The sequence below is a fragment of the Balaenoptera musculus genome, chromosome 9 (assembly GCF_009873245.2).
Source record: "Balaenoptera musculus isolate JJ_BM4_2016_0621 chromosome 9, mBalMus1.pri.v3, whole genome shotgun sequence".
NCBI classification, from domain to species: domain Eukaryota; kingdom Metazoa; phylum Chordata; class Mammalia; order Artiodactyla; family Balaenopteridae; genus Balaenoptera; species Balaenoptera musculus.
This window is the reverse complement of record NC_045793.1, coordinates 55,765,515-55,786,383: the sequence shown is the minus strand read 5'-3', so window position 1 is coordinate 55,786,383 and position 20,869 is coordinate 55,765,515. Positions and strand designations below refer to the sequence as shown.

Below are 20,869 nucleotides of genomic sequence, written 5' to 3'. Positions count from 1 at the left end.
GAAACTAGTGCTTAACAAAAACACCATGTTCGATCAATTATTCACAGATTAATTAAAACTCAAGTCGTCAAAATAACACTCTCCCTTTGTTTCTCCAATAGCGCCTCTGTTTCTTTTGCTGAAATGTCTTCATCTTCAGTCTTAAGTTGAAGTCATTCAATCCCCAAGGACGAAAACCTGACAATCAATCTTCTTCCTTCTCTCTTCCCTCTTCTTTCTCTGTCTCTCTGTCTCTCTCTCAGCATCACCCATTCCTCCCTTTTTCACTATTTATTTTTACTAGAGTCTCCTAAAATTACATTAGTCTGATTGTGTTTTATAATGCAGTATATCATCAAAATAAAAGTTAAGAATATTTTACTATTCTTAACTTTTACAAAATTACACAAGACCCATCCAAAGCAGATGTTTCTTTTAGATACATTCTAAATGTGTATCAGCTCTAATTAAAAGGAAGATTACGCTAGGCAGATAACTTTTTATCCAATCTATTCTGTTAATAAAATAAAGACATGATTATCTATATTGGTCTTCTAGTTGACTGCTCTACTTTCTACCTTGACTAGGCTTACCAGCATACTTCCTTAATTAAAATAAGTAAAAGAAGCACAAAGCATTTAATGAAAAGTAAATCTCCCTGCCACACCCAGTTCCCACCCTCTGAGGTCACCACTTACCTCAGAGAGGTAACTTAGCTTAACATATATACTTAACACACACACACACACACACACACAAATGGTAGTATGGCATACAGGGTACAGTGTATATTATTTTTATCACTTGATATATTTTGGTGACTGCCTCATAAATTCATGGAAAATTGTCTCCTGCTTTTGAAAGACCACAGGGTGTTCCTTTGTATGCGTGTAGTGTGCTTAATTTAACGCCAGTCTTCTATTGATAAGCATTTAGCAGGTTCCCAATTTTTGGCCATAAAACAATGATCTAATAACTATTCTTGGACATAATTTCATCCATGTAAAAATACATCTGTAAGACAAATTCCTAAAAGTAGAATGTGGATGGACCTAGAATCTGTCATACAGAGTGAAGTAAGTCAGAAAGAGAAAAACAAATACCGTATGCTAACACATATATATGGAATCTAAAAAAAAAAAAAATGATCATGAAGAACCTAGGGGCAGGACAGGAATAAAGACGCAGACCTACTAGAGAATGGATTTGAGGAGACAAGGAGGGGGAAGGGTAATCTGGGACAAAGTGAGAGAGTGGCATGTACATATATACACTACCAAACGTAAAATAGATAGCTAGTGGGAAGGAGCCACATAGCACAGGGAGATCAGCTCGGTGCTTTGTGACCACCTAGAGGGGTGGGATAGGGAGGGTGGGAGGGAGGGAGATGCAAGAGGGAAGAGATATGAGGATATATGTATATGTATAGCTGATTCACTTTGTTATAAAGCAGAAACTAACACACCATTGTAAAGCAATTATACTCCAATAAAGATGCTGAAATAAAAAAAAAAAACCAAAGTAGGGTGTGGACAGCCAAAAAAAAAAAATGATAATAATGTGTATTTCTAAATTCTAACTCTGATGACACTGAGAAATTATCCTACGTACAGGTTGTACCAATTTATACAACCTATAGAAAATAGGAGCTCCTGTTTCCCCTTTACCAGTATATACTATGTTATCAACCATTGATTTTGCCAATCTGATAGGTGAAAAATGGTTTCTTACTGCAATTTAAATTGCAACCAAAAATCTTTAGAGGCTATGGAATCAGCAAAGGAGAGCTCGTGTGGCCCAGAGAATCCAGTGCCTGAGTCTGAAATAAAGAATTTGAATGTCTCTTTTTAAAGAACTGCATCCAATTGGTCTGTTTTCGATCAAAAAAAAAAAAAAAAAAACTGGCACAGGCACAAAGGTCAAGGGAATCCTCACAGCCCAACCATCCTAGTGGCATCCCTCATCAAACTGATTGTTGAACTATATTATTGGTTACAGTAGTCAAAGGACATCCAGTTATAACGCTCCACAATGCGCCGTCTCCTCAAGGCTAGGAGTCATGTTTGTTTTCCCTTGTGTCTCTCAGCTGGGAGGACAGGCTTGCCGCTTTTCTGCTCTGCAACTCTCCTCTACATCACCTTGATTTTCTTCTAATCCTGATTATCCTCTAGGTACCCAGGTGCAAGCAAAAAATTAATACTCACATGGGGTTCAACTGGTGAGTGTGCCTTGCTCTGGCCATTTTGCCCTTTATGACTAAGGGAGGCCTCTGGCAGGGCTTGGGGCTGGGATGCAGTCAGTACTCACATCTGCACAGACTTTCTCAGCCCAGCTGAGCTCGTCACTGGCTCCCTGAGGAGGCAGGAACTGATTCCAGGAACTGCTTGGAATTTTGCCTTCATTTATCAATATTCTCCCCTCACCCATAAAAAACACATACAAACTTCTTCCCACAAAGCTTTTCCCTTTCCCTTGAGATCGCTGGCTTGCATATACCATGAACTGAATTCTGGAATACAGGGAATTTGTGATTTTGGAAGGCTATCTGCTTAAAACACACTCTGAGACCATGAAGCTATGAGTCCCCTGCAATACATTGAAAGGAGAAGAGCTTTTAATTGAACCAGCACTCATGCTTTAAATGCAACTAGAGAAGGAACACCTTTAAGCAAGCTCATAGGCTAGTGTGCATTATTTTTGTGCCGAAAAAAGTTTTGAACATATTTACTATGATAAACTGCATAAAAGAATAAGATCCAGGTTAATGGGATCCTGATTCTGAAGCACAACTCTCCATGATTTAAAACCTCCAACTATCAATTTCTTATAGTTACGATAATCACAGCAGTTAAAGACATTGAGATTTTATGTATTACATCATATGAAACTAAAAAATTCCTTAAAATTTATACTAGACTATTAGCTCCAGGAGCAAAGAAACTCTTTTTCTGTTTTGTTAACTGTTACATGCCCAATGCCTAAAACTGTCTGGCACAGAGTAGACTCTCAAAATATTTTATTGAATGAATATTAATAATGTTAATATACTGATATTTATTTCCTCATACCTACAAGTATCTCAAGAATAAAGTATAAAATTATTATTTTCAATAATTTCAAAAATATAAAATTTATAAAAAGATTTCGATATCTTCTTTCATGTTTATTTGTTTTACTTTTTCAAATTAAAGGTTCAGTCTCTTTGTTTTTGATGATGCGGGAAGATATAGAAAGTTTTCATTTCCTTAAGATTTTAGAATTTATAGACTGCTTTGTTAATTAAACTTTTTCACCCAACAGACATGTTTCAAAACCCTCACTATCTTTAATAATCTGAGCCCAGACTAGTAACCAGTATTTCCCTCTTCTCCAACTGCTTCATTGGTTTCCCATTAAGAACCATATTGATTATCAAATAGCCTCTAACCTTAGAGTCATTGATTGTGACTCTCTTTTCTTAATTAGTTTTTCTCTACAAGTCTAGACACTCATCAACTACTGAATCCCTCAGTTCTAAAGTCTAGTAAAAACATAAGTCACTGGCTCCACTTTTGGAAAAGGTACCTTTTGAAAAAATAACATTACACATTTTCCAATGTTCTACATTTGGGGCATATTTTTTAAACTTTAGTACGGACCGAAACACTTGAAATTCTAAGTGACGAACTCTAACAAAATGTCATTTTTTTAGAGATATCAAAAGAAGATACCTATTATTATATGAAAAACAAAATAAACATGGTATCTAATAATTACCTTGTGTGGTTTAAACTATTTTATTAAGTATTCAAAACACATACTTCAAACATTGAAGTTCTTTAGAATAATTACAAAATTCAAATTGAATCAATACATTAGAGCTGTTTACAGGAAAACATTGAAGATTTCTCTTTAACAAGTTTTATTAATTAAATCAAAGGCTAATGAATAGAAGGTAATCAAGACTTGATTGGCAATGGAAACATTAATTCAGGTAAATAATATAGCAAAAAAAATGCTTTCAATTGTGTTAATATCACCACAGAACTTTTTTTTTTTTTAAAGTGAAATGCCCTCACTCTCCATTCTTTTTTTTTTTTTTTTAATTTATTTATTTATTTATTTATTTTTGGCTGTGTTGGGTCTTCATTTCTGTGCGAGGGCTTTCTCTAGTTGTGGCAAGTGGGGGCCACTCTTCATCGCGGTGCGCGGGCCTCTCACTATCGCGGCCTCTCTTGTTGCAGAGCACAAGCTTCACACGCGCAGGCTCAGTAGTTGTGGCTCACGGGCCCAGTTGCTCTGCGGCATGTGGGATCTTCCCAGACCAGGGCTCGAACCCGTGTCCCCTGCATTGGCAGGCAGATTCTCAACCACTGTGCCACCAGGGAAGCCCACCACAGAACTTTCTATTGGAGATATTGCCAGGTTTGTGTCTAGGTATTCTAAGCTATCTAGGGAGCTCTTTTAATTTCAGAGATTCTTTACTATTTTCTAATTCTTCCAACCACTGCCTTTCCCAGCGTGTCCTCACTGTGAAGCTCACTTCAGACCCAAGGACAAGTGACACTGCTTTAGTCCGCCTGTCACACAGGAACAGCTGTCAACTGCATCAGGAGGAAAAGCCAGGGGAACGTCCGAGCACAGAGCTATCCACGCACAGACATGGAGAGGCTAGCTGTCCTGGCAAAGCCACGCTAAAGTGGATCCAGCTTTCAAACCGGTCCTAACCACAGATCCAAATCTCTGCCAACTTCAGAAATTCTGTCCACAAATCTATGTGCCCTAAGTTTGTAAATAATAAAATGATCTTGTGTGGGTTACGCAAGATCGAGAAGTTTTGAATAAGGAGCACAGCCTATTCATTTTTTCATGCATTTGTTACTTTAACATTTTGTGAACCCTATAAAGGAAAACTCTCCACTTAGGGTAAATTTGCCAGGCTCAAAAGACGATGCACAAAGAGAATTTCCTTATAGACAGTCCTCAAAGGAAAGCCTAAAGGTTTTCTATCACATTAGTTACCTCAAATTCATAAGATAACTTAGTACAATAAAACAAAATAACAAATATTATCTAGGTCATCTTTGAAAATAGTGTTCATGTGCTTACACCTAGAAGAAATTATGTGTAGAGGACATAAAGGAAATTAAGGCAATACACCTAAAAGAAATTTAATATATTCTGGTAAATTTAATATATTCTGCCTCTCTCTTCCATTATGATTTTGTCTCAAGAGAAACTGCTATGAAAAATAATACTGAGTGCAGGGAGATACAATGCTTTTGTTTCCTTACTGTATTGGTTTAGAAGCAATAGAAGGAAATGTAGTTACTACTGAGGGAGTGACAATGGCAAGGCGGAGCACGTCAAGGACAATATTTTGAGCTGAACTTATAAATTTTTGGCGAAGTCATTAAAAACATTTTAAAGGGGCTTCCCTGGTGGCGCAGTGGTTGAGAGTCTGCCTGCCAATGCAGGGGACACGGGTTCGAGCCCTGGTCTGGGAAGATCCCACATGCCGCAGAGCAGCTGGGCCCGTGAGCCACAGCTACTGAGCCTGCGCGTCTGGAGCCTGTGCTCCGCAACAAGAGAGGCCGCGATAGTGAGAGGCCCGCGCACCGCGATGAAGAGTGGCCCCCGCTTGCCGCAACTGGACAAAGCCCTCGCACAGAAACGAAGACCCAACACAGTCAAAAATAAATAAATAAATAATTAATTAATTAAAAAAAAAAAAAAAAAAAAACATTTTAAAGGTTTTACCACTAGTGCTTCTTTTATTAATTCCCTCTTAAGACACTGTTGGAACGCTGACTATACTGTCTCACATACACACTTCAAAAATTAAAAGCAACTAAATATTCATGGCCTTGCTATTTCCACCTAAATTCAATTTATATTCAGGTGTAAATGAGAAATCATCTCAATACTATTTAACCTTTGATATTCTGAAATATTCTAGAAGTGTTGTCTACAATACTTTATTCTGGAAAAGTAAATTTAGAATTTCAAGGTAAGTTGTCAGTAATCACACCTCACCCTAATCTTTATCAAAATAATGCAGAGAGAAGAGGAAAAAGACTAATGCCATTTCTGTTAAATTAATTTCTTTAAAAAAAAAATCCGAAGATTTATAAGAGAATAGCATAATGGCTACTTATTAGGATGTGATTAATACTGCAAAATGTCTAATGATTTAATGCAGTGAGAAAAAGGGTGTGCTCAACCAACAATTATTATGAGTTTGTACATTTGACAAAATATTGATAATGATGTTTTATTAAATGCAAAAACTCATAATACTTTGAAACATAAAATTAGAGGAACATATATTGTTCATGGGAGAAAATAAAATAATTACATTTCAATAATTTAAAACTTGTACCTTTCCAAAAATAAAATCTGTCAATAAAGGATTTGAGAGTCGTATTACCTTAAAAGTAGAAGTACCTCAGTGATCATTCAAGCTCCTGAACAGACAAAAAAATCCTGACTGGCTTGATTGTCTTTGTCCTCCCACTCCCTGGAACAAAGTATCTCCTCAAAAGACTTTGGTGGAACTCAACCCCTCTAAAATACCCAAATTACTTAGTCCTTTTTTATGTTGAGCCAAAATCTGCTTCCTGTAACTTCTACTCTCTGATTCCAGTTCTGAGTCTACCAAGACTAAACTAAATGCTCTTCCACAAGACAGCCCTGCCCTTAATTAAGTTTTAATATCCTGCCTCCTAGTCAACAAATACTAATTGAGAGACTGTGATTTTGTGCTTGGGATAAAGAATAAACAACCCAGACATGGTCCCTGCACTTAAGTCTCACCGAGGAGACGGACATAAAACATGTAACTACAAAGACGGCTGACATACACCAAAGGGAGACAGGAGGCGCTCGCTCTTCAAACAGGGGACAATTTAAGCATCAATAAACTAATACTTGTGATTGAAAGGAATTAAATATGTTTAAATCAATAAGTTTATAATGAGACTTTAAAAGAAACTCATGAGTCACATTTGGAGAGTACTACGGAACCATCTCATTAGTTCAAAAACTGTTAAAGAGAATATGTCAAGCATTTACCTTCCCTTTTCATATACTTTCGCATACACTGTACCTCAGTGTAAACAGATAGTTCATATGTGAAGTTTCTCTGCATAGATGCACTGCATGTAACAAATGAAGAGGGAATGACAGAATTTGAATATCACCATTAATGGTTGCTAAAGTCACAAAAAGAAGCTACCAGATATTATGTGCCCCCTGATGGAAGCACTCATCCCCCTCAATGGAATCAATCCAACTGGAATCTGACCACGTCCAAATCTAACTACTTATTTCAAGGAGATAAGGGAACAAGTTAAAGAACACCATTGGGATATAATCAGAAAACCCCAGACTACAGGAAACCATAGGGAAATGAACCTGTTTCTTCAACAAATGAATTTCAAGAAAAAAAGGAGGGGAGAACCCATAGATTAAAAGAGAGAGATGAACTAACGGCAATTAATTGCAATGTATGGACCCGATTTTATCTTGATTCCAACAAAGTTTATTTTAACACTGACTATATATTTGATGATAAAGAAATCGTTAAATTTTTTACATGTGATAATGGCATTATGGTTAGGTGTTTTAAAATAGAGTCCTTATCTATTAAAGAAAAAAATATACAATGAAATAATATGATGTTTGGGGTTTGTTTCAAAATAATTGGAAGGAATGAATACAGATGAAACAAGATTAGACACAGGTTGTCAGTGTTGGAAACTGATGGGGGTTTATCAAAACTCCATAAGAAGTTCTTTAAAAATTAAAAAACATACCCAATACAAATTGGGATAAATGCGATGAAGGAAAATCAGAGCATGCCATAAAAAAAGATAAAGAACCTATTTTAATGATACTAATGAACTTATCTACAAAACAGAAATAGACTCACAGACACAGAAAACAAACTTATGGTTACCAAAGGGGAAGCGGGGGTGGACAGGGATAAATTAGGAGGTTGGGTTTAACATACACACACTACTGTGTATAAAATAGATAAACAACAAGGACCTACTGTATAGCACAGGGAACTATATTCAATATCTTATAATAACCTATAATGGAAAAGAATCTGAAAAAGAATATATATATGTGTGTACAACTGAATAACTTTGCTGTACACCCGAAACATTTAAGTCAACTATACTTCAATTTAAAAAAAAAAGAAGAAGAACGTATTTTAGATTAGACAGGGAAGGATTCTCTGAAAATGTGACATTTAAGCTGAAACAAGAAATATAGAAGAGTAAGGAAAGAACATTCTAGGCAGATGGAACAACCTGTACAAAAGCCCAGGGGCAGAGAACACAATGTGTTAAACAAAACTATAAGAAAGAAAGAGTGGTTGGAGCTTGTTGGCCGGCAGGGGGTAGGAGAGGGGGACGTGCAGAGAGGGACAGAAGAGCGAGATCATGCAGGTCCTTAAGGGCCACAGAAAGGACTGATTTAAAAAAAAATCACCGGGGAATCTTAAGAAAGGGGATAATACGATTAAATTGTGTGTCTGCAGCTCCCTCACTATCGTGTAGAGAACAGCCTGAAGGCTCACAATAGTGCGAGCAGGGAGGGCGGTCAGGCAGCTACTACAGTGGTCCAGGGGAAAGATGGTGGTCACAAAGAACCAGGGTATTGGTAGGAGCAATGGGGAAAAGGAAAACAATATTCTGAAGACAGAATCAAGAGACTGTTAGGATAAACTGAATTGGGCATAGGGCAAGTGGTAAAGGATGACTCCAAATGTCCTGACTTTAGTTTCTGTGTGGATGGAGGCACGTGTACTGACTCAAGGGAAACTAAAGAAGAAGAGATTTAGACAGAGAATAAAGAGTCCTATTTGGGAGGATCTTAGTCTAGACATAAAAGTCTAGGCTAGACATAAAAACTTGTGAGTCATTTGGAGGACTTCAAGGGAAGCAATAACTTCAAGAGAGAGCCAATTTTCTGTTAAAGCAGAAGTAAAGAAAACACTCAGAAGAAAGTCGAACATACGTAAGCATTTGTAAATCAGAAAACAATATTCTAGATCTAGATCTAGATCTAGATCTAGACAACAGAAAAAGAGCCTGAAGGACATGGGGAAGGGACAGAGTAGGAGATATAGTGAGAAATACGGGGGTGACGTCTGAAAAATAATAAACCATCAGGGTGTTTTATACCATGCCTGTGGTAAACAGTGGTGTGAAGCAGAGGAGATTCCATCCTGACAGCCTCTTGGAAGCAGGTGGAGTAGGGACTGCTGTTTTGGCTGCCCTCTGCGTGCATCAGGCAAGGCCTGGAGCTGGGACCAGCCTCTGTGGCTGCACAGGAAACCAAGGTACAGGTTCTCACCCCTGACTACATTTTTAAATCAACTGGAAAGCTTTAAAACATACCAATGCCTGGCTCCACCCCTGATTTAGTTGGTGCGGTGAGGGGTCCTAGCATCCATATTTTTTTAAAACATGCTGGGTGACTATAAAGTATCACCAGGGTTGAGATCCACTGTGTTAAATAAGCCTTCAGGTTCCGACATCACCTGCTCGTTGTCTTTCTTCCTTTGCCTGGTCTCTCCAACACTGAAGTCTCCTTTTTCTCGGTAAACATCCAAAATTTTTCAACTATGTTGAGTGCCCTCACAGTCCTAGTTGCAAGCTTTGGTAAGTCGGGGCTGATTAACCCCTTTTGAAATGTGCTTGCCAAGGTGTACACGCTACCAGATGTGGTCTGATAAGTGCTGAGCGGACTGGGAGACTACCCTGCCCCATTCCAGAAACTCGACTGGTACTCATTTGGCCTCAGCCTGTATTCGGCTGTGATCAGCACAAAACACTATTAACTCATGGATCTTGCCAACAATTAAAATCCCTCAGTTTTCTTCATGGGCCCCGCAATCACACCAACTCTAACTTGCCCTAGGCCTAATAATTCACTTTTTAAACATAATTTCAGGAGTTTGATTTATTCCTAATAAGATTCCAACTTGTCAGCAGCAACCAACTGCTCATACCTCTCCTGTCTAAATTCCAATCTTGTTTTTGACAAGCACTGGTTGCCCATCCTTCTGTGTGTCCTTATCTGAGGTAGAATGGAAACACTGAACAGGACGAGGTCCAGGGCAGTGCTCTTGGACACCACACTCTTGACACACACCTCATCCACCTTTGGGGGACCTGGCTTCATTGATTGTCTTCTCTTTCTCTCTCTTTTCCCCCCTCCCTCTTTCCCTTTTCACTTTCAAACTCTCTAATCCAGCCCTTCCTCTCCATGGCCCTCTGTCCCAAACCACTGCACTGACCTTCTGCCTCTACCGTTGGACTGTGCTGGAAAATCTGCATCTGGCACACAGTTAGGGCTCCATGGTGAACAAATGAGTCAACCCTTTACCATGTAATAAAGGTACTAGAAACCCTACCACTCTTACCAACCTGTTTTAAATCCACCACCAGAAACAGCGTATCACTCAACTGTCTATGGCTCTCTTACCTACCAGAACATAATCAGAACATTTACCCATGTTTGAAAAACAAGCAGATACCCAGCATCTACAGTGTTGCAGTCCACTAGCTTAACAATCTCATCAGAAAGAGGAATTAAGGTTATTTAGGTATGACATAATTTTTTTATGAACTCCTAGATCATTATTTTTCTTCCTATTTTGATTTACTCAGAAATAATCTGAGTGATAATCTGTCCTAAAATTCTCCACTGGAGGACGGGAAATGAGAAAGGCATGCAGGGAGGAAGCCACACCATTTCCATCTTCTTCTGTGAACATTTGGACATCTCAAGGCTGCTAACGTCTCTCCAGTTTTTCATAGTTCCTCAAAGATGACTAACAATGATGGGACAATCTCAACTCCCAATTTCTTTAAAAGTCTGTGAAACAGTCATCTCAGGTCTTAAATCAGAACTCCTTAGAAAACCCTCGTGCTGTCAGACTTCCTAAGACATTTGGTAATTTAATTCACTCCTATGTTTGCTTTGCACTTCAGTGCTTAAAGCAAACTCTCCTTGGTAGCAATGACGTAAGCAAAACAGAAGGTAATTTGCACTTGTTTCTACCCCATAGCATCTTTTGTGTGTAAACTTGAACCTAAGCTTTTCCTGAGCTACTGATGCTTCCTCTCCTTCCCTCACTCAGCTGGATTGTACTGTGGTTATCTGGTCTGATATTTGTTTGCATTTGAGAGACTTTTATCATCCATGTTCATACATTAACCTTCCAGAGTTTTAGGGCAAGGGGTTGTACACATCTCGGTATTCTTCTGGAATACCTCCAGTTACAAGGAACCATTCTGGGGAGAGCAAAAAGTCACATGCATACAGCCCTTGAGGAGATTACCAGCCAAAGAAGAAATAAGACAGTATCAAACAACTAAAATGCATAATAAACAAAGGTAAGTTTCTTTAAAAAAAAACAAAAAAAGATAAGCAAAGTTATCAAAGACAAAGAATGGAAGAATTGTTAACTTATCAAGAAAAGGCAGGAAGCATGGAAAAGATGCCCAGGACACCCATAGATGTAAAGGTGGTTGGTTATACTACCCCTAAAATTACTAGAGAAGAGCCGTATTTATTTGATGAGATGGGAGGGTTTCATAAAAAGTAAGTAAAATGTAGTTTATTATGAGGAGTTTTTAGAGATTGATTTTTCACACATAGTGAGATTTGAAGCTTCCTGTATTAATTAGTTCTATAAGTTTTCATCTGTAACATACAATTCATATCCCTAAACATACATCTCTATACACTGATATGCACTGAAAACTAGGAATTAAGGGATAGTGTTAAGGTAAAGAAAAAGAAGAAGTAGGAGAGTTTTTTTGTGTTGTTTTTCTCTAGTCCCATTTTCAAGCACACTTGTGTGGGGAAACATATTACTGAGGTCTTTGGAAAGGCTGCATTTTATATTTCTAGAGAAATCAAATTTTCTACTTCTGAGGTCAAGTTGCCACTTCAAATAGATTTTTATCTTCAGTAGCTTTTTTTTTCCCATAGAAAATGCTTCAAAAAAGCAGAAAAGAAATGGATATACTTCTTGATGATATTATCATTTTTCCCTATCTTGGATTACCTATTATTTTCTGGCTAATTCTTACATGCTATATCTTATACTACCCCCCAAAATAAAAATAATTCACAATTTTCTTTTTTAAAAGTCTAACTGCAGCACCACAATCACAGTGAGTCATTACATGAGCTGGGATTAAAGAAAAGAGGGTGAAGTCCGATGTTCAACATTATAGCATTTCAAGCTTCCTGGTTCAAAGGTATGTTTTAAGCATGATGTTTCCATTTCTCTAGCAGAGTTGTAAATGTTCCCCTTCCTCTAGTAGAGACATACATATTCAGCATCGTAAGAGAGAGGTCAAGCTTCCATTTTCAGGAAAAAAGCATCTCCAAATAAGTTAAACGAGATGCACCAAAAAGCATGTCACTGATTCACAAAGAGACTTTGAAAAGTCCCCAAATACTCACTGCCAAGTAATGTTAACCACAGAGACCTTGCATTTTCCATTCAAACACAGCCTCACAATATCAAGTGAAGTTCGGAACAGCAGGATAAAACAAAGCAGCCCAGGAGAGCCATTAAGGCAGGGGTATTCAGAGTTCAAACCATTCTCAACCCATTCTCCCATTCTAATAAAGATGCATGCACACACACACACACACACACACACACACACACACACACACACACCACCTCCAGTTTATGTTACAAACAGGACAGCAAGCTAGTGTTTTCTTTCTCAAGTTCAAACAAGCTCACACTTTCCTTTTAAGGAAAATGGCCCCAGAACTTCTTTATTTCATAAAATCTCATAACTTTTGTATTTTGATTTATTGGTGAAAGCAACCCTGCTAGCCAAGCAATAGAGGCCTGAATGAGGAGACAGTATATGGGGCTGAGAGCCACGGTGGGGGTGGGGGGCCGAGGGGGGGTGGCCGGCAGGACCTATGGGGCACAGTTCCTCTGAGTTGGCCTGGCTGGAATTCAGTCTTCTGGGCGTGCTGCAACCCAGTGACAGGAAACAACCACTCAAATCATCTCCAGGATAGACATTCTAGCAGATTTTACTCTATGAACCCAGATATATAATCTTACACTCAGAAAAACTGAGACCCGTGATAATCAAATGTGTAGTTGAAGAAAGAACTTCATATGTCCTGACTACAATCTCTACTCCCAAGGGCCATATGTCAAAGTCTCTTCTCATACTTAAAGGGCCTGATGAGAGCATTCCTAAACATTTTCCCCAATCATTACATAGTTAACGTTTGTTAAGCATCTATTAATAGCACTGTAACAGATGCTGAAGAATAAGTTATATACATATAAGAATACGTTACATACATATGAGGAGGTAAAGGAGATATCAAGCAAGGCAGTAACTGAATTAGGAAAAAGAAGAAAAAAAATATTCTGACATTTGTTAAAACAGTAAGATTTTATTCAAGACTATTGCAACAGTGGAGAGAGATACAGGGCTCAACTCTGAATACCACAAGAACAAGTGGGGATTTATAGCCAAGGAGGAGGTTAGGGGATCATTGGTGGATGGAAAATTACGAAGAAGAGACATCACAGGTAGGGAATTCTTGCTAAACTCACCTAACAAGATTCCTGCTGCAGACAGGCCAGAGCCATCAGATATCAAGGATGGGGGGATTTTCTCTAAATTGACTTAGCAGGATTCTTGTTAAAACTGGGTTATGCAAGCCTGGCAAGGACAGGAGTGGGGGGGTGGTGGAGGTGAGGCAAAGTCAGGGCCTAGTCAAGAAGAGGGCTTAGAGGAGTATAACTGAAGTTTATTCAAAGAGAGTATCTTGTCAGAAGCCAGGAAAGTTTCATAATATGAGTGGGGCTTGAAGATGGGATAGGATGTGGACATGTAGAAAGGGGAGGCAAGCTACTTACATAGAGGGATCTATCATAAACAGAGGTGCAGAAGGGGTGGGGGGAGGCACATTTAAAGTACAGAGAGTAGAAACTAGGGAAGCAGTAGGACATAAGGAAAGAAAAGTAGACTCGAGAGGGATTTTGATGCCAGGTCCACTACAAAATTGATCCAATAAAGTAATTAGATATTTGATCTTGTTAGACACCAGTACTTTCATTACCTGCCTACATTTTTTTTAGGGTAGAGCTTTGAATGAAGCAAAAGCTAATAGGTCAACAACGTTCTTTTGAAGCTAAACATACATTTTTATTCCTAACCAACAAAGGTAAATTAACTGAGCTTATAAATCTACTAACTATACCTCCATGATATAAGCAGATTAAAGCAGACTATAAAATGAATTTATTTATAAATATAAATTAAAACACACTAAAAATGAATAAATTTCCAGGATTTACATATTATAGTTACATATACATATATAACTATAAAATATTTGGTGGCAAATCTTTACTGTAATGACAAAGAAAGCTGAATACACAATTTGTTAAATCCAACTATGCTACTTCCAGGGCTTTCCAAGCAATAACATGTGTGTTTATCACATCAAACAGGACATTAGCATCCTTCTTTCTGCAGAGCAATTTGTTTTGCTAGGTTTAGGGGTACAAAGTAAGGAAAACTGACAAGGTCTTAAAAGGCTATTCAGTAATGCTAAGGCTCGGCCACCAAATCTAGTTCCAAGAAATCTAATTTCTACTCAGTGAGATGACATAATTTAGCCACTTTGGGGAGAAACCATGTTTTATGGCTTTTGTGGAATCTGGCTTCAATAATACTGCACGCATGAATGAATGAAGTCAACTATCTCAAACAAGGACTAAACAAGTAACAGCTAGAGATAGGACAGATTACATCAGCTCTCCCTGATAGAACAATTTCTGTAACTAAGAAATCCCCAAACTCAGCTATCCTAAATGTCTCTCCTTTGTGTATCAATCTTCTCAGTCCTTATAGAAAGCCTTCTGAAATGATTTTCATTTAAGTTCAAGGTGAGTGTTAGAGGGTAAAGTCCCTGACTTCAGGGGAAACATACACTCAAAAGCAATTAAATATTTGCAGGGTTTTCCCCTAAAATGAGGGATGACTGCAACTGCCATGACTCTTTTCCAACTGAAGCAGATGGGAAATCATCAGTAGTCATCCAATTGAGGAACTCTTCCATAACAGCACCTTATTTACAAATCCTAGTCCAGAACATAAAAGAGACTTTAGCTAGTGTAAAATGTTACCTTAAAGTGAGTTTAAAAAATAGTATATCTGTAAATTGGGTAAATTAAATACATATACCTAAATCTTTCTGTCAAAGATCTGCAGATATTTGTTCACTTAGTAACTGTCTATCATTTTCCTCTTTTCTAAGATTTATATTCTTTTCTTGTTTAAAAAAATAGAATGTAGCTATATAAAAAATGCAAGTAAAATGGACCCTAGAAAACTAATGTCCTGTGTCCATGGTAGATAAACAGCTTGGTCTGGTTATAACACATAGGATTGCCTTTCCTTTTTTCTTTGTTTTTAAATACTCAAATATTTAAAGAAAAATTTTTTCTTCTTTTTAACCATGATCTTAAAAATCCAGACCACTAATTAGTCAGTTGGATTCAGTTTATGAACTTCAGAAAGTGAGAGAACATGATTAATCATGTATCAGGTAAGCATTCAATCATTATGCTCATAGCTTACTCATTTTGAGTGACTAAGAAGAAAATATGACCGAATTATATGAGACTTGAAAAAACAGGGAGATTTACTCATTTTGGATATATGGAATGACTCCAACTCTGAAGTACAGTAAGAAAGCGACAGATGAGAAGTTGAGACATCCAAGTCTTCAGTGCAGCATGTTACTACTCAGGGGTATAAACTTACACCCATCTTTCAACCTGTCAACTCGACTTTCTCTAACTTTCAAAGACAATCTCTGCTACCTCTTTGTATTTTCTTTTTCATATATACACACATATATGAATATCTGTATATTCATATGCTATGTGAATATATATAATACAAGGGAAAGGTTTTGAAAAGTAGAAAGGGAAATAAAACTATACAGGCTGATTATTAAGTAGCTACCGACATTGTCTCTACATAGAAATCTGGCCATGTCAGCTTCAACAATTGCATTTGTGATGAACTATCATCCACATAACCATACTTATTAGACAAAATAACCTTAACTACAGTTGTTCTCTTCAGGTCTTATTAATTAAACAAGCCTTTTTTAACAGATGGGTCAACAGTAAATTAGCTCAGGTCATGTCAACCATCACAAAAATCATTTAAAATTAATGAAGTCACCTGAAAGTTTGTGTGAGTAAATACATACAAACAATATAAAGGTACCTGCTTAGATACAAATCCATAAGGAAGTGACTAAATATAAGAACAAGGACCATGAAAATTTGACAAGACTTTCAAAGGACGTAACAGGTAGAGAGAATCATTTTCTCCTCTTAATTCAACGTTGAATGCTTAACTACATGTACAACTGGTGCTGGGAGTATACTTTGGATGGGGGCTCAAGGGTACCGAGTTTCTGATTTACTCAAAAACCTATTTGAAAGCATTTTATTTTGTTAAGGTGCAATTCTTACTATAATATTAGTTTCTCCATTATTTATGAGAAGGATAAAAGGGTTGTAAAGGTACTGGCAGATCAAGAGTTACATTTGCCATATGAATAGAATAAAAAAAGCAGTAAGAGAAAGAGAAATGGGTGCCATCAAATCTTGGGCTGAGGTCCGCAATGAAAAGGTAGCAATGGCAACAGTGTTGTTTCATTAGCTACCTAGGGCCCTGGAAAGAATCTAGAAAAGAGTGGATATATCTGTATGTATAACTGATTCACTTTGCTGAAAGTAACACAACATTGTAAATCAACTATACTCCAATAAATTTTTTTTTAATTAAAAAAAAAAGTAGCAATGGAATGGAAACCTTGTGCAAAATAAATTTATCCAATAGAAAGGGAAGCGGAGCAGTGAGTGTTCTATTTCATGCAGGCACCTCCTACATGGAAAGCCACAAATCACTTGGATGAAATAAGGGGAAAAATAACTATGATGTCACTGTGAAGTTACTTAGAATAGTGGAGAATACAAATGATAAATAACTAAAGAGAAATTACAATACTGGCACAGAGGAAAGATATGAGAATCACAGGGAAAAAATGGCTATATACCCCTAGAGTTTATCATTAACAAAGGGGTAGAGTAAGCATAGATTTTAAGAAAGCAGATTTTAACATTTTTCCCCCCCCCAAATAAAGGGAGATAAAAATTAAGAACTCAGCTCTGGAGTTGCACTGCCTGTATCTAAATCCTGGCTCTGACCCTTAGCTGTGTGATTGTGGGCAAGTTACTCAAACTTTATGGGCCTCAGTTTCTACATCTGTAAAATGAGGGAAATAATCTCATCCCAAAGCTTTTCTAGAACTGTTAAAAGAAACAAAGGAAAAAGTAATAGGTGACATTCATTTAACACGTGAGACATGGTTCTAAGTGCTCCAAAGGTATTCGTTCATAGATATTCTTCACAGCTGTGTGAAACCAATTCCATTATCAGCCCTATTTTAATAGGTGAGAAAATTGAGCTTAACCCAGTGTTCAATAAATATCAGCTTTATTTCATGACCCTAATTACCAAGAGAAAGCAACAAGAGAGACAGAAGATTCACATAAATAGACGTTATTTTAAAATTACAACTAGTATCAATGAAGGACCAAGAGGAGAAACCAATGTGCTACACAGAAAGTTTAATGGTGTATTTGAAGTTTTAAAGAACACCAGTAAAAAGAGAAGAGATATTTAAGAAGGATAATGTCCTCGTAGGACTAAGTCCTAAATGAGATGAAGCTGGCAAGAAAAACAATTCAGATTTATATATTACCAGAACAAGACAGGGGAAGACCAATTATCAGGGACATATGAATAAAGATCGAGTGACAGAGAAAGGAGAGCTCCTCAAATGTCTTCATCCAGAATATATTTCAAGTGTTTTCTTAATCATTTTCTCTCTCCCTAAAAAGAGAGAGTAAAAACCGACTCCCTTGTTATAATCCATATACGTACTCAATTCCCTCCCATTTAGTTTAAAGCCAAAACAACAAAAACACTTTTGCCCTTTCTTCTTGTTCTCCTTTCCTCCCCTGCCTCACTCCTCAAAAGAATAGCTTGCATTTCAGCCTCCATTTTTTTCCCTTTCTCTCTTGACCCAAAGCAATAAGGTCTCCATCCCCACCAGTTCCCTGCACATCCTTAAGAAAAACCTTCCTAATTGCAAATTTAGTGGGTCCTTTTCAGGACTCATCTGATTTGCCTTTGCTGAACATCTGACACCATCATCCGCATTTTCAGCAACTCTCTTCCTTCCTTGGTGCTTGGCTGGTTTTCTTGCACTCTCTCTAGGCAATCCCTCTCATACTCTTTGGTTCTTCCTTTGTCCAACCCTAACTGTTGGCGTTCTATTATTTCATCTCTTCTATTTCACTCAGAGATGAGATATATTCTATTTTAATTTAATCATCCTCCGTGCTTTACTTTGGGCAGCGTCCCAGGTGCACTCAACTCTCCAGAGCTTAACATTGAAAGTTTCCCAGAACATAAACTGGGGAAAAAAAAAGTGTCACCGTTTAACCTAGTCCATTGCCTTCTCATTAGGAATTCTGCTTCCTCTGGAATCCCCAACAGGCCTCGTTTGTAACGTTTATTTAGTTTCCCAGTATCTCTTCTTTCTCCTAAGAGGTTTAATCAGACACACAACAAAAGCCATTGGTTCCTTTTCTGCTTCCTCAGGGGCTTTTTTGTCTGTGGGTACCTGTGCTGCACGCTAAGCTGCTTCAGAATTCACTCTCTTGTCTCACCCATCAGGCCAACTAGGAATGATGTCTATCTTATTCTCAGTTGAGTTACAACAGGGCTTTCGACTGTTAACCAAAGTTCCTAGTGTTTATAATTTTCCCTTGGCTCAGTGAGTGCTGGTGGATCTGCAGGATCATTGATTTAAATCCCTGAAAACAGAGATAGTTAAAAACACAGCAATCCCAAGTAGACCATTTTGAACTAGAGACAGAACTATCTTTTAAATTTTCAAAGAATTTGTTTATACAGGGAAATATATGTTTCCTTGAACCATAGAAGGAAGGGAGCACATATTTGCTTGGAATCAACCATTTAAGTGTGAAAAATGTCTCATGCCTGAGATCTTTAAAATAATTTCCTGTCTATTTGTTGAGCTCAGATATTTTTCTGAATAAAAGCCACTGAGCGTGTATTATCTTTCCCATTTTCAGATTTTAGTGACAAAGGAAGATATCTCTCTCCAGTTCATTATGATGGGGCAACAAACAAGAGCCTGAAGTTGAACTTCAGGGACAACCCAAACATACTTAAGGAAAGAATCAGATCAAACCCCAGTCCTTTTTTCCAAAGACTTCCTTTTTGATCCTGGCCTACCAGATCTCATATTCCTTAAAAATCACCCCAAATCAACAGTGTCTACAATCCAATTTTGCCCTTGATTAACCTATGCAACTTGGAGTCCTGAATTTTCAAGTACGCGCTATCTCTCCATTATTATAATTGCTCCTAATGGTATAGTATACTCCTTTTGCATCTATCAGTGCTAAATAGACTGCAAGCATTTGACTAAAATTCATTGACACTACAACCCATTAGCTTTGGGCTCTAAAAGCTCCTGATTTCACCCAAGCCCCAGCTTACTCATTAATTCATGTTTCAAATTTCTAATATTTCTGCTAACTTGAATTACTCTGAGCCTATCATTTATGTCATGAGTAGTAAGGGATCTGGGTAAGTCATTTGAATTTTAGACTGATCAGTTGCTATTTCACAAAATTCCTGAAGTCTAGTCTCCATACCTTGCTGTCCAAGAGCATGTGCTGTACCTAAAACTCATTAATTGGCCATGAAACTTTTTAAAATTAATTGACAAATCTTCATTAGAGGTTCAATGATAATCACAAACAGTTCAAAAAATCTCCCAAAGGTTCACTACAATTAATGCTTCTAAATACTCGATTGGTCTCCATAGTACAATACATTAATCAAATTTTGGTTTTTGGCAAAATGTTTTAGCAAGTTCTAGAGGAATAAAGCACTACATAAGGAAGGTGATCATATATTTTATCATCCAAATGGAGACACCGAATAGTAAAAACACTGAATTAGCAAAAAGGAGTGCTATTAATAATTACACAAAGACAACAAGCATAAACCAGGATTGTCCCAAGCAAACCAGTTCATAAGGTCCCTCTCTACACAAAGCACCTTATACCAAACCAAACTGGATCTTTATCCTTCTTGGGAATATTATGTAAAAGAGTGAGGTTAATCCAAGAAGTAGTCAATGAGTGTGTGGTCAGAAAAGGTAAGTGAAAGAGCTCTGTGCAAAGGTAAGAGCAAAGATTTAATTCCACACTAAAATGAAATCCAAACTGTATTGTGAGGTATTAAAACATGGCCCAAAGATTCTCTGACATTCTTCACTGAGAGGTACAGTCTGTGTTCCCCTCCCCTTGAATCTGGTCTCTTCAAATACTTGATAAATAAAGTAGGTGAAAGTGACACTGTGCCAGTTCTGGGCACAGGCCTTAAAATACAGGCAGCTTCCACTTTCTGTATCTTGGTGTTGTTCGGGTCATCTACTCCTTACTGATCTTCCTGCCTGCATGATCTATCAGTTACTGACAGACAGAGGGGTGTGGAAGTCTCCATCTACTACAGTGGATTTACCTATTCATCCTTTCAGTTGTATCAGTTTTTGCCCCATGTATTTTGACACTTTGTTTGGTACATACACATTAAGAATTGTTGCGTCTTCTTAGGAAACTGACCTTTCTATCATATGGAATGCTCCTCTTTATCCCTGATGGTCTTCTGAATCATCAGAAGTGTCTGCTTAGTCT

At 37.6% G+C, this 20,869-nt stretch overlaps 1 protein-coding gene across 2 annotated transcripts in view; it reads right to left on the bottom strand.

Annotated features, from left to right (window-relative positions):
* Positions 1-20,869, bottom strand: part of CDK14 (cyclin dependent kinase 14) — a 567,294-nt gene that overhangs the window by 372,621 nt on the left and 173,804 nt on the right. The window lies entirely within an intron of this gene.